General features: G+C 42.6%; 1 long non-coding RNA gene across 2 annotated transcripts; it reads right to left on the bottom strand.

Moving 5' to 3' along the window:
• Positions 1-2,536: 2,536 nt before the first annotated feature.
• Positions 2,537-11,920, bottom strand: LOC116574423. 2 transcript variants are annotated; one of them, XR_004279285.1, is made up of 3 exons: positions 11,798-11,920; positions 11,174-11,336; positions 2,537-2,992 (listed from the first exon to the last, which is right to left on the bottom strand). It is a non-coding gene; the product is annotated as an uncharacterized LOC116574423 (long non-coding RNA). The 2 variants fall into 2 exon arrangements; XR_004279286.1 differs by lacking the exon at positions 2,537-2,992 and adding an exon at positions 10,867-10,953.
• Between the last annotated feature and the right edge of the window lie 855 nt (positions 11,921-12,775).

Below are 12,775 nucleotides of genomic sequence, written 5' to 3'. Positions count from 1 at the left end.
TTAGAGAAACTGAAGGAATGATTACTTGGTTTGGTTTATGGGAATTTTTTTTGCAAATACCCATTTCAAAGGCTCAGAAATATGAAAGATTTCATTGTTTTAGCATATGATTACATGTTTACATGGACAGTATTTAGGGTATGGTTTACATTTTTATCTTTAAAAACCAGATATTTCAGGGGCGCCTGGGTGGCTCAGTGAAGCCTCTGCCTTCAGCTCGGGTTATGATCTCAGAGTCCTGGGACGGAGCCCCGAATCTGGCTTTTTGCTCAGCGGGGAGCCTGATTCCCCCCCCACACCCACCTGCCTCTCTGCCCACTTGTGATCTCTGTCAAATAAATAAATAAATCTTAGAGTATTTTTAAAAATTAAAAAAATAAAAATAAAAACCAGATATTTAAAAAAAACATATAATTAAAAAAATACAAAGAGGGGAAAAGCCACTCAATTTCTAAATCTCTAAAACAACCACATTGACATTTGGTGTAAATGTCTTTCTGGGCATACGTACATGTGGAGACACACACACACAGGTAGAGGGATAAATGACTCCATGTCACTTTGAGAAACGCGCTAAGTACTAAGAATGAATCACCCAGAGTTACACTGATAAAGTGGCAGGGTTGAGGTGCAGACCCAAGTTCTAACTTTAGATCATTTTTTTCCCGCTGTTCATTCTTACTCTTGAATGGTGTCCACTGATTTCAGGTTCATTCAGCTATTTTTTTTTCTTTTAAGATTTTATTCATTTGCAAGAGAGAATAAGCAGGGGCAGAGGGAGAGGGAGAAGCAGACTCCCCGCTGAGCAGGGAGCCCAATGCAGGGCTCGATCCCAGGACCCCGGGATCATGCCCTGAGCCAAAGGCAGACACTTAACCCACTGGGCCACCCAGGCGCCTCAGTTCACTCAGCCGTTGTTCATCAGGGGTAACTCTTACATCAGATGCGGTGCAGTGATACATAGACAGACGAGACATCTAATCCCTGACATCCAAGACATCTCAATTGCCCTACCCCATTCAGGCTGCTCCAACAAAATGTCATAAACTGGGTAACTGCTACAACCAACGTTTATTCCTTCCAGTTCGGGCAGCTGGGGAATCCAAGATCAAGATTGGCAGGTCTGATGTCTGGTGAGGACCCGCTTCCAGCTGACTGCTGACTTCTCACTGTGGCCTCACATAGTGGAAGGGGGAAGGCAGGTCTCTGAGGTCTCTAAGGGCACCAATCCCATTCGTGAGGGCTCCACCCGTACGCCCTCATCCCCTTCAAAAGGCCTCCCCACCTCATATCATCTCCTTGGGGATTCTGTTTAAACTAACAAATTTTGCAGAAACACGGACATTCAGTCTATAGTACCAGTCTCATCTACTGGCCTTTCCCTTTCCATCAAGGCAGATACAGATGAGTTCCCTGGCAAGAAATAATTTATTTCCCTACTTATAAATACCAGAACTCCAATAACCTGGGCCACACCAAAGTCCTGGGCACAGCCCGCAGAGGCCGTAGCTGGCTCCGTTCTTTCTTCCCAAAGCCTGTGCGACCAGCCTGAACTAATCCATCCTGGGAACTTTGAGGAGTCGATGGATGAGGGTGGATGGCGGTAGGCAGGGCTCTGGGGCTCTGCTCTTATGGCGTGTCTACTTCCCAAGGAAATGCTTAGGCTTCCAACAGGATCTGCAAGGGGCTGGCTCCAGGAAGGTGGGCCTTGGGAGCACTGTGCTAGTTTGGGACACCAGCAAAACAGAAAGGGGCAGAGGGAGCTGTAGTTCAGATACTACGTTGAAAAATGCTGACTCGCCAGTGTCCTTGACCTTGGCCCATGTCAGGAAATGGCGAGTTAGGGGTGTCATTGAAAGAATATTGTCCAAAATATCCAGGAATCCTTGAATTCCATCCTCAATCCACACCACATCATCCCTGGGGGGAGGTGTAAGTTTGTGTGAAACCACACTCAAACTGCGACACAGGCACACAAACTCACACACATATGCGTGCACACACACACACCGTAAAACACCAGGGGGAGGGAACAACAATTACTTCCTCGAGCTTTCCTTATAAAGCTGCAGTGCTGAGCTCTGGTATGCTGCCTGGATGCCAACAGACCTAGGTCTGCTAGAGGAGCCCAGAAGGAGAAGCAGACCAAAGGCCTCTGTCAGCATCTATCTTGAAGCCCAAATCCACATCCTGACTCTTGCCTGCACAATGCATTGGTGAGAACACCTCTGCTAGTAAGAAGAACCGAAAGAGGAAAAGCAAGTTTGGTCCACAACCTAGCACGGTGCTCCCCTGGCCCATCCCCCCCACCCCCCAAGGGTCTGACTGGGGGAAGGGGAGGCAGCAGACAGGAGGAGGACACCCTGGGGGAACTGCCTCCAGACTCCTCCCACTTCAAAAAGGGAGAACAAGGAAGAGCGGGGAGACCCTGGCCTTTATCCTGGAGGTGCCATCATGGCTAAAGGGGGCTTGATCTGACGTCCTCCGGCAGCCATCCTCCTTTTGGGCATGGAACAGAGACGGAAGTGAAAACCAGCATGAGTTAGGGGGCAGTTTTTTCTCCACTAGAGCCCAGTAACCCCTTTATTGTAAGTACAGTTTAAATATGTTTTCCCTCAATTTATTTCATTTGCTTCATTATTCACTATGTTTCAGTTCATTTATAATCTATCAGTTATCTATAGCTGTGTAACAAATGACCCCAAAACTTAGCAGCTTAAAACAACAAACATTTGTCATCTTGCAATTTCCATAAGGCGGGAGTCTAGGCATGGCTCTGGTCACTCGCAAGCCGGGAGTCAAGCTGTGGGCTGGGCATTCAGGCATCTGGAGGCTTCACTCAAGGTGATCAACCTCTACAATCTCTCAGTGGTTGTTGGCAGGATTCAGTTTCTCTACGGCTGAGGCCCTTACGTCCTCGTTGGCCATCAGCCAGAGGCTGCCCATATGGGCCTCACCACTGAGAGCTCACAACATGGCAGCTGGCTTCATCCTAGTCGGGAGGTAAGAGCAAGAGAGGCGTATGAACAAAAGAGAATCACTGTCTTGTGTGTTATCTCGGAAGGTATACCTCGCCACGTTTGCCCTATTTGCTTAGTTCAAATCGAGTCTATGTTCAGCGCACACTCAAGAGAAAGAAATCAGACAAGATTCTCAGGGAGGTTAATTTTATGTGTCACTGTGACTGGGCCATGGGGTGCCCAGATACTTGGCCAAACATTCTGGGTGTTTCTGGAAGGGCATCTTTGGATGAGATTAACATTTAAACTGGTAGACTGAATATATCAAGATTGCCCTCCCTAATGGGTGTGGACTTCTTCCAAGACACTGAAGGCCTGAACAGTACAAAAAAAGCTGACCTTCCTCCAAAAAAAAGTGAATTCTTCCTGCCTAAGAGGCTTTGAGCTAGGATATCGGCTTTTTCTACATTCAGACTCAAACTGAAACATTGTCTCTTCCTAGGCCGTGGGTCTGCCAGCCTTCAGACTGGAATCATACCGTTGGTTGTCTTGGTTCTCAGACCTTCAGATTCAGACTGGCTCTGCTTGGTCTCCAGCTTGCTGACTCAAATGCAGGTCTTGGGTGGGACTTGCCCATCTTCATAATCTCATGAGTCAATTCCATGTAATAAGTTTCTATATAAGTAGGTGATAGATACATACATACACACATATCTACCTATATACATCCTATTGGTCTGTTTCTTTGGAGACCTACAACTAACACAGGTGTGAATATCAGGAGGCAAGGATCATTGGGTGCCCCCTTAGAAGGCTGCCTACTACATATTATTATGAATTTTATTCCATATTATCACCCTACTTAGAAAATTATGACCCATAATCCTAAGAATTTTAATGTGTGCTCTTTTTTTCCGCATTTATCTTGATTTCAACTCCTCCCCTACTATCATGTATACTGCTATATCTAGGAAAAACTTCCATTCCACCACAGACATATAGGAAGCCCTTATCAACCATAATGCTAACTAGAAGGACAGGAACTAATTATGTATAAGTATGTAATATTACATAGACATAAGTTAAATTTAGTTTTCTGATTAAAGTAAAATAATTTCCCAAATACCCATCGGGATATTTGTCAACTTGTTTTCCCAGATCAATTCCCAAATACAATTCCCACATGTACCATACCAGTACAGTTTTCAAAGGAAATTGACTGGTCTTCATTAAATGATAAACTAGCATTTCAACAGAGTATTCTTCCATTGGTGGACTTTAGAAGCTATTCTGCTATTTGCAGTAAGGGGATGGGAGGGTTGAGTTTTAACTTGTTACCTTTAACCTCTCTTACTCAAGACTGATAGACAAAATAATAAAATTAAATTTTAAGAATTGTCAATATCTGATTTTTTTTTCTTTGTAGACTTGGTTCGTAATTGTCAATAACAAAGCAGGTTAAGTCTAACTGTCAATTCATTGCATTCACCCGGTTGCGGATTAACTGGTTTGGTTTATGCACTTTCCTAACAGGCCCATGAAATAAGATTATTTTCCTTCCTACAGAGACTCTCTGTCAGAGAGCCTTGGTAATTAAGAAGCAGCTGATAAGATCTGGTGGTAGATACTTGAGTGGGAGGAACTGTTCTAATTAGGACTATTAGACCTGGAGGGTCCTTCTCTTCTCCCCAGACCAGAAGCACCCAAGTTTATTTTTTCTGCTGCAGAGGACTTAATCAATGCACAAATCAGTTCTACTACTTCATTACCAGCCCTGCTCTCACCCCCCCTAATCCCAGGAGATGACAATATCACTGGTCACCATGGGACCTTACCCAAACCAAATAGTCTACAAAACAGTTTCTGCAATGGGCTAATAAAGAATTTACAGTGTGAGGTGTGTTTGTTTTTTAACTGACCCATAACACACCTATAGTAAAATGACCCAAACTTGTCCTTATACCTCAATGGAATTTTACCTGTGTTACCACCAACCACGTCAAGATATAGAACATTTCTTTCCCTCCTGAGGGCTCCTTCGTGTTCCTCTCAGTCAATACCTACAGCCCAGAGGTAACTACTGTTCTGACTTCTTTCACCTCAGTTTCAAGAAGGCTACCTTTGCCTTCTTGAACTTCATACAAATTAAATCATATAGAATGTACTCTTCTGTGTCTAGGTTCTTTTGCTCAACATTATGTCTGTGAGAGTAAGTCTTGGTGTTCATGGAGCAGTAGTCTGTTATATCTTATCATTGTATAGTTTTCTTGTTTATGAACACACTTTATTGATAAAATCTGCAGTTAACGGACCTTTGGGTTTTTCCTAGTTTGGATCTGCAATGAGTAAAACTGCTATGAGCATTCTTACCCTTAACCTTTGGTGGGGAGGCAAAGTGCTTATTTCTCCCAGGTAAATACCTAGGAATGGAACTCCTGGATCCCAGGTAGGCTTGTAAATTAGCTTGGGTAGACAGTTTTCTCAAGTGGTTGTACCAATTTACACGTTAACAAGCAATGGGTGACAACTTCAGTTGCTCATGTCACAGGATAGGTTTGTTGGGATGCAAGATATGTGACAGAGCTCGGGTGTGGAATCTTTATTAGGAAGTGCCCTTGGGATCTCTCACTTCTACAGGAGAAAATAGGATTGGACAAAAAGGAGAGGCTGAGCTGCCATGCAGGGTTAACAACAACCTGGGAGAAGGGTGGGGAATTAGAATTGTCCCAGCTTAGGTCAAGTTGGCTAATCCTTTATGCCCTCCATCCACCAGACACAGTGACCTTGGATGAGATGCAGCCTAGATGGTCTCTGAAGGACTGGGAGATGGAGGCCTTTAGCACCGTCAGCAACTGGGGCAACAATCGCCTTATTGAAGGAAATCCAGGCGGTGCCTCACAGCATCTACCAACTCCACACACCCACACACATACCTAGTGCTGTCAGTGTTTTTCATTTGAGTCATTCTGGTGGGTGTGTAGCGGTATGTCATTGTGGCTTTTACTTTGCTTTTCTCGAAAGCCAATAATTCTCATATGCTTATTGGCCATTGGTTATCTTTTTTTGTGAAGTATGTGTTTAGGTCTTTGCCCATTGTTTAAATGTGCTGTTTGTCTTTTCCTTGTATATTTGTAGCTCTTTATATTTCTTGGATATGTATCTGCAGATATACCATCCTCATCTGAAGTTTGCCTTTTCACATTCTTATTAGAGTCTCTCGACAGAAGTCCTTAATTTGAATGAAGGCAATGTACCAATCTTTTCTTGTATAGCTATGTTTATTCTTTAAAAGACATCTTTCTTTACTTCAGGGTTGTTTTGACCTGTTTCCTCATTGGTGTGCTGAGTTGACCTTATGTGTAGAATCACCGTAGAATAATTACTTTTCTTTTTTTTTAAGTAGGCTCCACACCCAGCGCAGAGACCAACATGGGGCTTGAACTCACCATCCTGAGATCAGGACCTGAGCTGAAATCAAGAGTTGATCACCATCCCTAGGTGCCCCTAGAATAATTACTTTAATCATACAGAGTTTGTTGAACGAGTAAAGATGGAGCTACCATCATTACTTAGTCTTTTTTTTCATATTATTGATGAAGTATTGAAATATTTAATTGGCAGGTTTGGCTCTTGGCCATTGTATCCCCAAATGTATTTTACCAAGTTTGTGTTACTAAGTCTGTGTTAGATAGAAAAAGAATTTCATGATCAAATAAGTTTGAGAAATACCCAGTTAAACAAAGTGAAGCAGGTTTTCTACTACAGAACTCCTTGGAGTCTTTAATTTCCTAATGTATATTATATAACTTAAAGAGAGATGTTAGATTCATTCTGTCCCTAAATTATTTGATCATAGAATTTTTTTTTCTCAGAACATTTCACAGGACTAGTGTTTCACAGGTCACTAGATTAGTAAATATATCTAAGAGAAAGGGTATGATGGTCAACAAAAAAGAAGTAAAAAAAAAAACCCAAATCTAAGAATCCATAGTGACATATTAAAATATCACTAAAAATAAGGGGGAGTTGACATTTTTTAAATAGGAGGATCTAATTAATAAATATAGAAAGACTGATAGAATCAAGAAGTCATCATTTTGCAATTTTTCAGATAAAAGTGGAAACAGGCAAGGATCCAAAATGCTAAGACCATTGGGTAGAAAGGTTATAGGGAAATGGGCCTTTCAAATGGTCTCAGTGTTTCATTCCACAAAATACTTATTAATTGTTAAGGGAAAGAATTCACTTTTCAGTGGAAATACAAGCTGACAGGAACTGAACCAAGCGATCAAACTTACCACCCCCCACAGTGGGGTGAAACCCATCGTGGGCCCCTACTGTGAGGCAACAGGAAACACCCTGTTTCACCTGTATGGAGTTCTTGCCACAAACATCCTGAACCTACTCATGGGAAAGTAATCAGGCAAATCCACATTGTGAGACATTCCACAAGAACAGGTCTGGAGGCTTCAGAAACATTCGTCTCAAAAGACAAAAATAGTAGAGTGAGAACGAGATGCTACATTTAAGAAGACTAGAGAGACATCTTTAAGAAGAAAAGAATGGAAACAGTGCCTCAACATTTTCCCTGTCTCCTTGTTCTTCACCGGTACAATGTGATCTCATTAGCAACAATGTATTCCAGGGGCACCTGGGTGGCTCAGTCTGTTGAGCGTCTGCCTTCGGCGCTGGTCATAATTTCAGGGTCCTGGGATCGAGCCCCGCATTGGGCTCTCTGCTCAGCAGGGAGCCTGCTTCTCTCTGCGTCTCTGCTACTTATGATTCTGTCTCTCTCTGTCAAATAAATAAATAAAATATTTTAAAAAAATGTATTCCATACAGGAAGTCTGGGCAAAAAAAAAAAAAAAAAAAAAGGAAGGAATGTAGAGCTCCACCCCTAAGGAATGCAGCAGAAGGTCTGTGTGGATATGTGTAGGAAGAAGCTGGTCTATCCCCTGGTCTGGAAATTCAGAAACCTTCTTCCCTTCCACCCGCTTCCTGCTGAGAATCAGTGAATTAAGTCAGGGCTTTTCCTTTAACGTAAGTGATGCTCCTGTAACATTCCCTGCTCAAATTGTCCAACTTTTGCCACCCTTATGGCTGAACAGTACAAACGAAATATGTCCCAGGGTACTACTGCCCAGTGGCAAAAGAGAGGGCATATACGATTTACAGAGTTTATACCCTGTGAACCCCAGTAAAACATTTAAGATAGATCATCAACTGTCCCCATAAACCAATTCCAAATTTCATTATCCTCCCTCCCTCCCCCTTTTCTCTCCCCTCCCCCTTCCCTACTTCCCTCCCCACCACGCTTTTGTCTCCTTTGCCACTGATGTGGGAAACAAAGGCAGAAGAAAAATTATTAAATGTCTTTACTACCTACAGCCCACTGACAAGTCTTTGAAACAGGCAGAGTGACATTCCTCCGGGGGACACAACTGCCTCAATGTTGACACTTGCTAAGGGCAACAGGCAATCCTAGCCTGAGGGTCTCCCCTTCCCTCAGGATCCAGTGTCTACTTAACATATAGAAATTCCTTTGGAAACTTCCTTTATCTCTAAATCCCCCAAGATACACGTTGGCAATCACCCCCAAGGCATATGCCCCACCGATATACATCTGAAAGGATCTCATGACTGGGTTTCTACTAAGCAGTGATAACCTTTCCTAAAAATAGCTAGCCCCTTCTGGATCCTGGAAACCTTGTTTCTGGAACACCTGGGAGGCTCACATTATCCCTATCCCCTCCCAACTTGAAAGAATATAATGGGCCACTCCAGGGCAGTTCTTTTCTGTCCACAGGTCCTGTCCCTGTGCTTTAATAAAATCACATTTTTGCACCAAAGACACTTCAAGAATTCTTTCTTGGCCGTAGGCTTCAAACTCTAAAGTCCTTCCTACAATCACCACCTGAATCTCTCCCAGACCCATGCAGCTGGCTTTGCCCTACCTCCTAAATCCAGACGATTGCTATTTAAGTCTTGAACAGATATTCCCTCTTGAGAATGATTTTGGTCCGGTGGTTGCTCTGGTTGCTTTTTCGTAATAAATGAGTTCATTTTAGCAGCTCTGGGTGTTTTCATTCATCACTCAGGGACATGTGATTTACAACTAAAACAAAACAAACTAAAAATTTTCTACACTTCTTTCATTCACTCATACAAGTAGTATTTTGTTGTATAATAGTGTTAAATGACAAACCGTTTTTCATTGTTGCCACAAATAATCATGTGCAACAAGAGATTTCTCGTCATTAACTTTAAACCAGGACCGGTAATTAATATTTGTCCTAGTGCCTGTCGGGACTCCTCTGTCGTGGTCTCCCGAAGCTGCCATGGCCATGGCCTTGAGGGGAGGAGGGAAGGGCGGAAAGAAACCCATAGCCCATGGGCAGGATTGGCTGGGATGCTGGAACCTGCCTGGGGAAGGAGGGTAGATGCTTCCTAGGACTCGAGGGAGGAGGGTCTTTGGAGTATAAGGACTGGTAGGATCCCTCAATGGGGAAATGTCATACTAAGAAGTGCTAAACCCTAACATAGTGGCCAGCCTTCTCACCACTCCTTGAAGGAATTCCAACGAGCAGCAAAAGAATACGTCTTTTCTTTTTGTTTTATTGTATCTGCAGAATTCCTATTGCTTCTCCAAGATGACTGTGTCCTCTTTTCTGTCTTCCTACAATGACTTATCAGCCTCAGTTCTGAACAAATACTGTCTGACATTTTAGCACATCAGTGGCTTAGAAAAATATAATTAAAGGTAAAATGTACTAGAACTGAACAGTATAGTTCCCCTAGTCACTCACTTTTAATTACATTTGGATGGATCCTCCGTTGCCATGGAAACTCTCTCCTTGGGAAATATTGGAGGCAGGGATCTGCTCCAAATTTCACAGTTCTGGATCTTACAGAAATTTCTTGTTCTGCTTAGAAGTTTAGAAGCTATGTTGCCACCATCCACTGGGATATCACGCGAAGTTAGCTGCTGTCATTGCTCAAAACAGTTCATATAAATGGCTTTGTTTGTTTCTCATTTTTGCAAAGTGTTACAAATTCTTTCTATATGGAACTATTTTCTTTATGTGTAGAGGTTGGTTGATTCATTAAACTTCTGTGGCCAGTATGGCAGCCATTTGTCATATCTGCATGTAGCTGTTTAAATTTATGTTAATTAAAATTAAATAAAGTTAAAGTACAAGTTTTTAAAGTACAAGTAGACCTACTTGAATTTCAAGTCACATTGGCCACAGTTTAAGTGCTCAATAGTGGTAGGTAGTCCATGTGTAAGGGCCTATTTAGCCAGAGCGGCCCCATTCTGGGTTAAACAGTGATTGTGTTGTTTATGCGGTAAAACTTAAACTGACCCTGCCCTCCCCCCTCGCCCCGGGAACCTACTTAAAAGCGAGTCTGGGAAAGCAGTCCCAGGTATCAAAGCCCAAATACAAGGGTGGGTCAGGTCAGGTAGAGATAACAGAGCCCGGATGCGCGGATGAGTCCGGCCAGGTGGAGACATCCAATCAGTGGAGTATGCATACAGTCTCCCTAGCTACCAAGGAGTGTGGGCCCCGCCTTTTGGGTGCGTTTTGGGTGCCAATTCTGACCAAGGTGATAGGCTAGTTCAAATAGCTACTACGGGGTAAATTGTAGTTCAACTGGCCACCCGTGTGTGACCTAGCATGGCTGTGCAGTTTTCTCTGTGTGTTGCAATCATATTGGCCACCTGTGTGTGGCCAGGCCCAACCACATGGCCTTTGCTCTATAAAAGTTAGTCTGTGAGGCAGGGAGGGGTCACCCTCTCTGTAAGAGGCAGCCCCGACCGGTCTGTTTGATGGTGGGTTTGATTCTCGATGCTTGGCACGAAATAAAACTTTGCTTCACCATTTGCTTTGTATCAGTCTCGCTCCTTTAATCACAGACCCATTTTGGGAGAATCTGACAGATGACTATGTATTAGGCTGGATAGATAGATAGCAGAAATTTCTATTCAACGACCCTGCAATAAAATAACAATCGTTTGTACCAGACCTGTTCAATTTTCTTTGTTCAGAAATAATAAGAGTCTAAGAACACATATGCAAGGCTAGTTTCATGGGCTTGCATTCTGCATCGTCCTAAAGGGACTTGCACTTAAGAAGGACTCCATGTTTGATTTACTGTGTTGCCACAATCTCGCAGTTCTTAATATACTTTTGAGAAAGGGTCTCAACACTTACCCAATAGGCTTTTCAACTATACAGCCAGTCCTGCATCTATGACATGGAGCTTGAATATTGAGTTGTTTCCCTTCCCTGCAGATTGGTTCATTTCCAGCATCCTCTCCTCTGGTCCTTGGTGAGTGAGAGGGATCAGCTGGCCCATCAGGTAAAATTCAGGTGCCTGCAAACATTTAGGCGATAGATTCAGCCTTTTTGTTTGTTTGCTTTAAGATTCTATTTTTAGGTTATCTCTACACCGAACTGTGGGACTTGAACTCACTACTTCAAGGTCAAGAGTCACATGAGCTACTGACTGAGCCAGCGAGGTGCCCCAGGGATTCAGCTTTAAATATATCTGTTCACAGGAATGCCAGAAAGCCTAAAGCTCTGTCCCAGCACCTCCAACATTAAGAGAAAGCTGGGTGCTCTTTTGAACAGGTGTTTTCTAATATGGATTCGGAGTTGCCCACAGTGGAACGTCCTTCCCTTCAACAGTCTTGCCAACGCTTCTATTGAAGCTTGAGCCTCCTCAGCTACTCATTCCTTTATTCTCACACTCATTCATTCAACAACTGTGAAGCATCTATTATATATGAGACACTGTTACAGATCTGAATAAAAAATTATAGGACATGGACCTACTGTTGCCATCCGGTAAATTATGTACTGCGATCACCCAACATTAAGAGCAGGTACCAGACGACAGCAAAATCAAATGCAGCCTGAGTATTATCCAGGATTTATTAGCTGTTCCATGTTTCCATGGTCACCTTAAAACAAAAACAGTTAAAAACAGGATGAGTGTAGCAACATTCAGACTGATTCATGTACTGTCTTATGAAGTTTTTCTTCCAGAAGAAATTCATCACTGGATTATTTTTTCTTAAAAATACGTACTTATCAGAAAATGAAAAAAATAGCATAGGTAGTAACAGTGTTAGTGGTAAATAACCAAGTCATTTTCACTTGCTTCTGGAATTCACCACATGACGCGCTTTTCTGACAACTTTGATTCCCGATTATGCTTGAGTTAAAATAACTTTGCAGTGGTGTTGCATTTCGGGAGCTGATATGACCCAGGTATGTACCAAAAGGCAGAGGGAGGACAGTAGGTAATGAAACTGTCCAAAAAAAAATTTTGCAAAACTAGAGACACTCATGCTGAGAATTGAACCGTCATTTTAAAAAGTAATACACTCTCCTTCGATCTCTTGGGGGGAGTCTTGCAGGAATCATACCAAATAAATTGACTAAGAAATAAAAGCAAAGGGAATATAAAAAAAAATTAGAAAAAAAACAAGGGTACTGTTATTATTCACAATGAATGCCAGATGCTCCTATGTTTCTAAAAGCTAAGCTCTTCATACTTGATGTTGAGGGTGCAAAGTCAAGAGGAAAAGAAAACTATAGGATTCAAAACATCCTTAAGTTAATCTCCAGAGAGCTTCTGTGGATTCCTATACAGGACACATTGTGTGGTGTACCAAATGTTACCATCAACCACATAGCGGGGGCTGTTCTGTGGTTAGTCTTGTGATCCCCACCACTTCTTCTTTTCAATGCTCAATGTTTGTATGATAAATTTCTGGATCTTCGGCAAAAGGGCAGGGTTTCAAATAA

Source organism: Mustela erminea, chromosome 15, assembly GCF_009829155.1.
Source record: "Mustela erminea isolate mMusErm1 chromosome 15, mMusErm1.Pri, whole genome shotgun sequence".
Taxonomy (NCBI): Eukaryota; Metazoa; Chordata; class Mammalia; order Carnivora; family Mustelidae; genus Mustela; species Mustela erminea.
The sequence above is the reverse complement of the archived record's forward strand: the minus strand, read 5'-3'. Positions and strand labels throughout refer to the sequence as shown.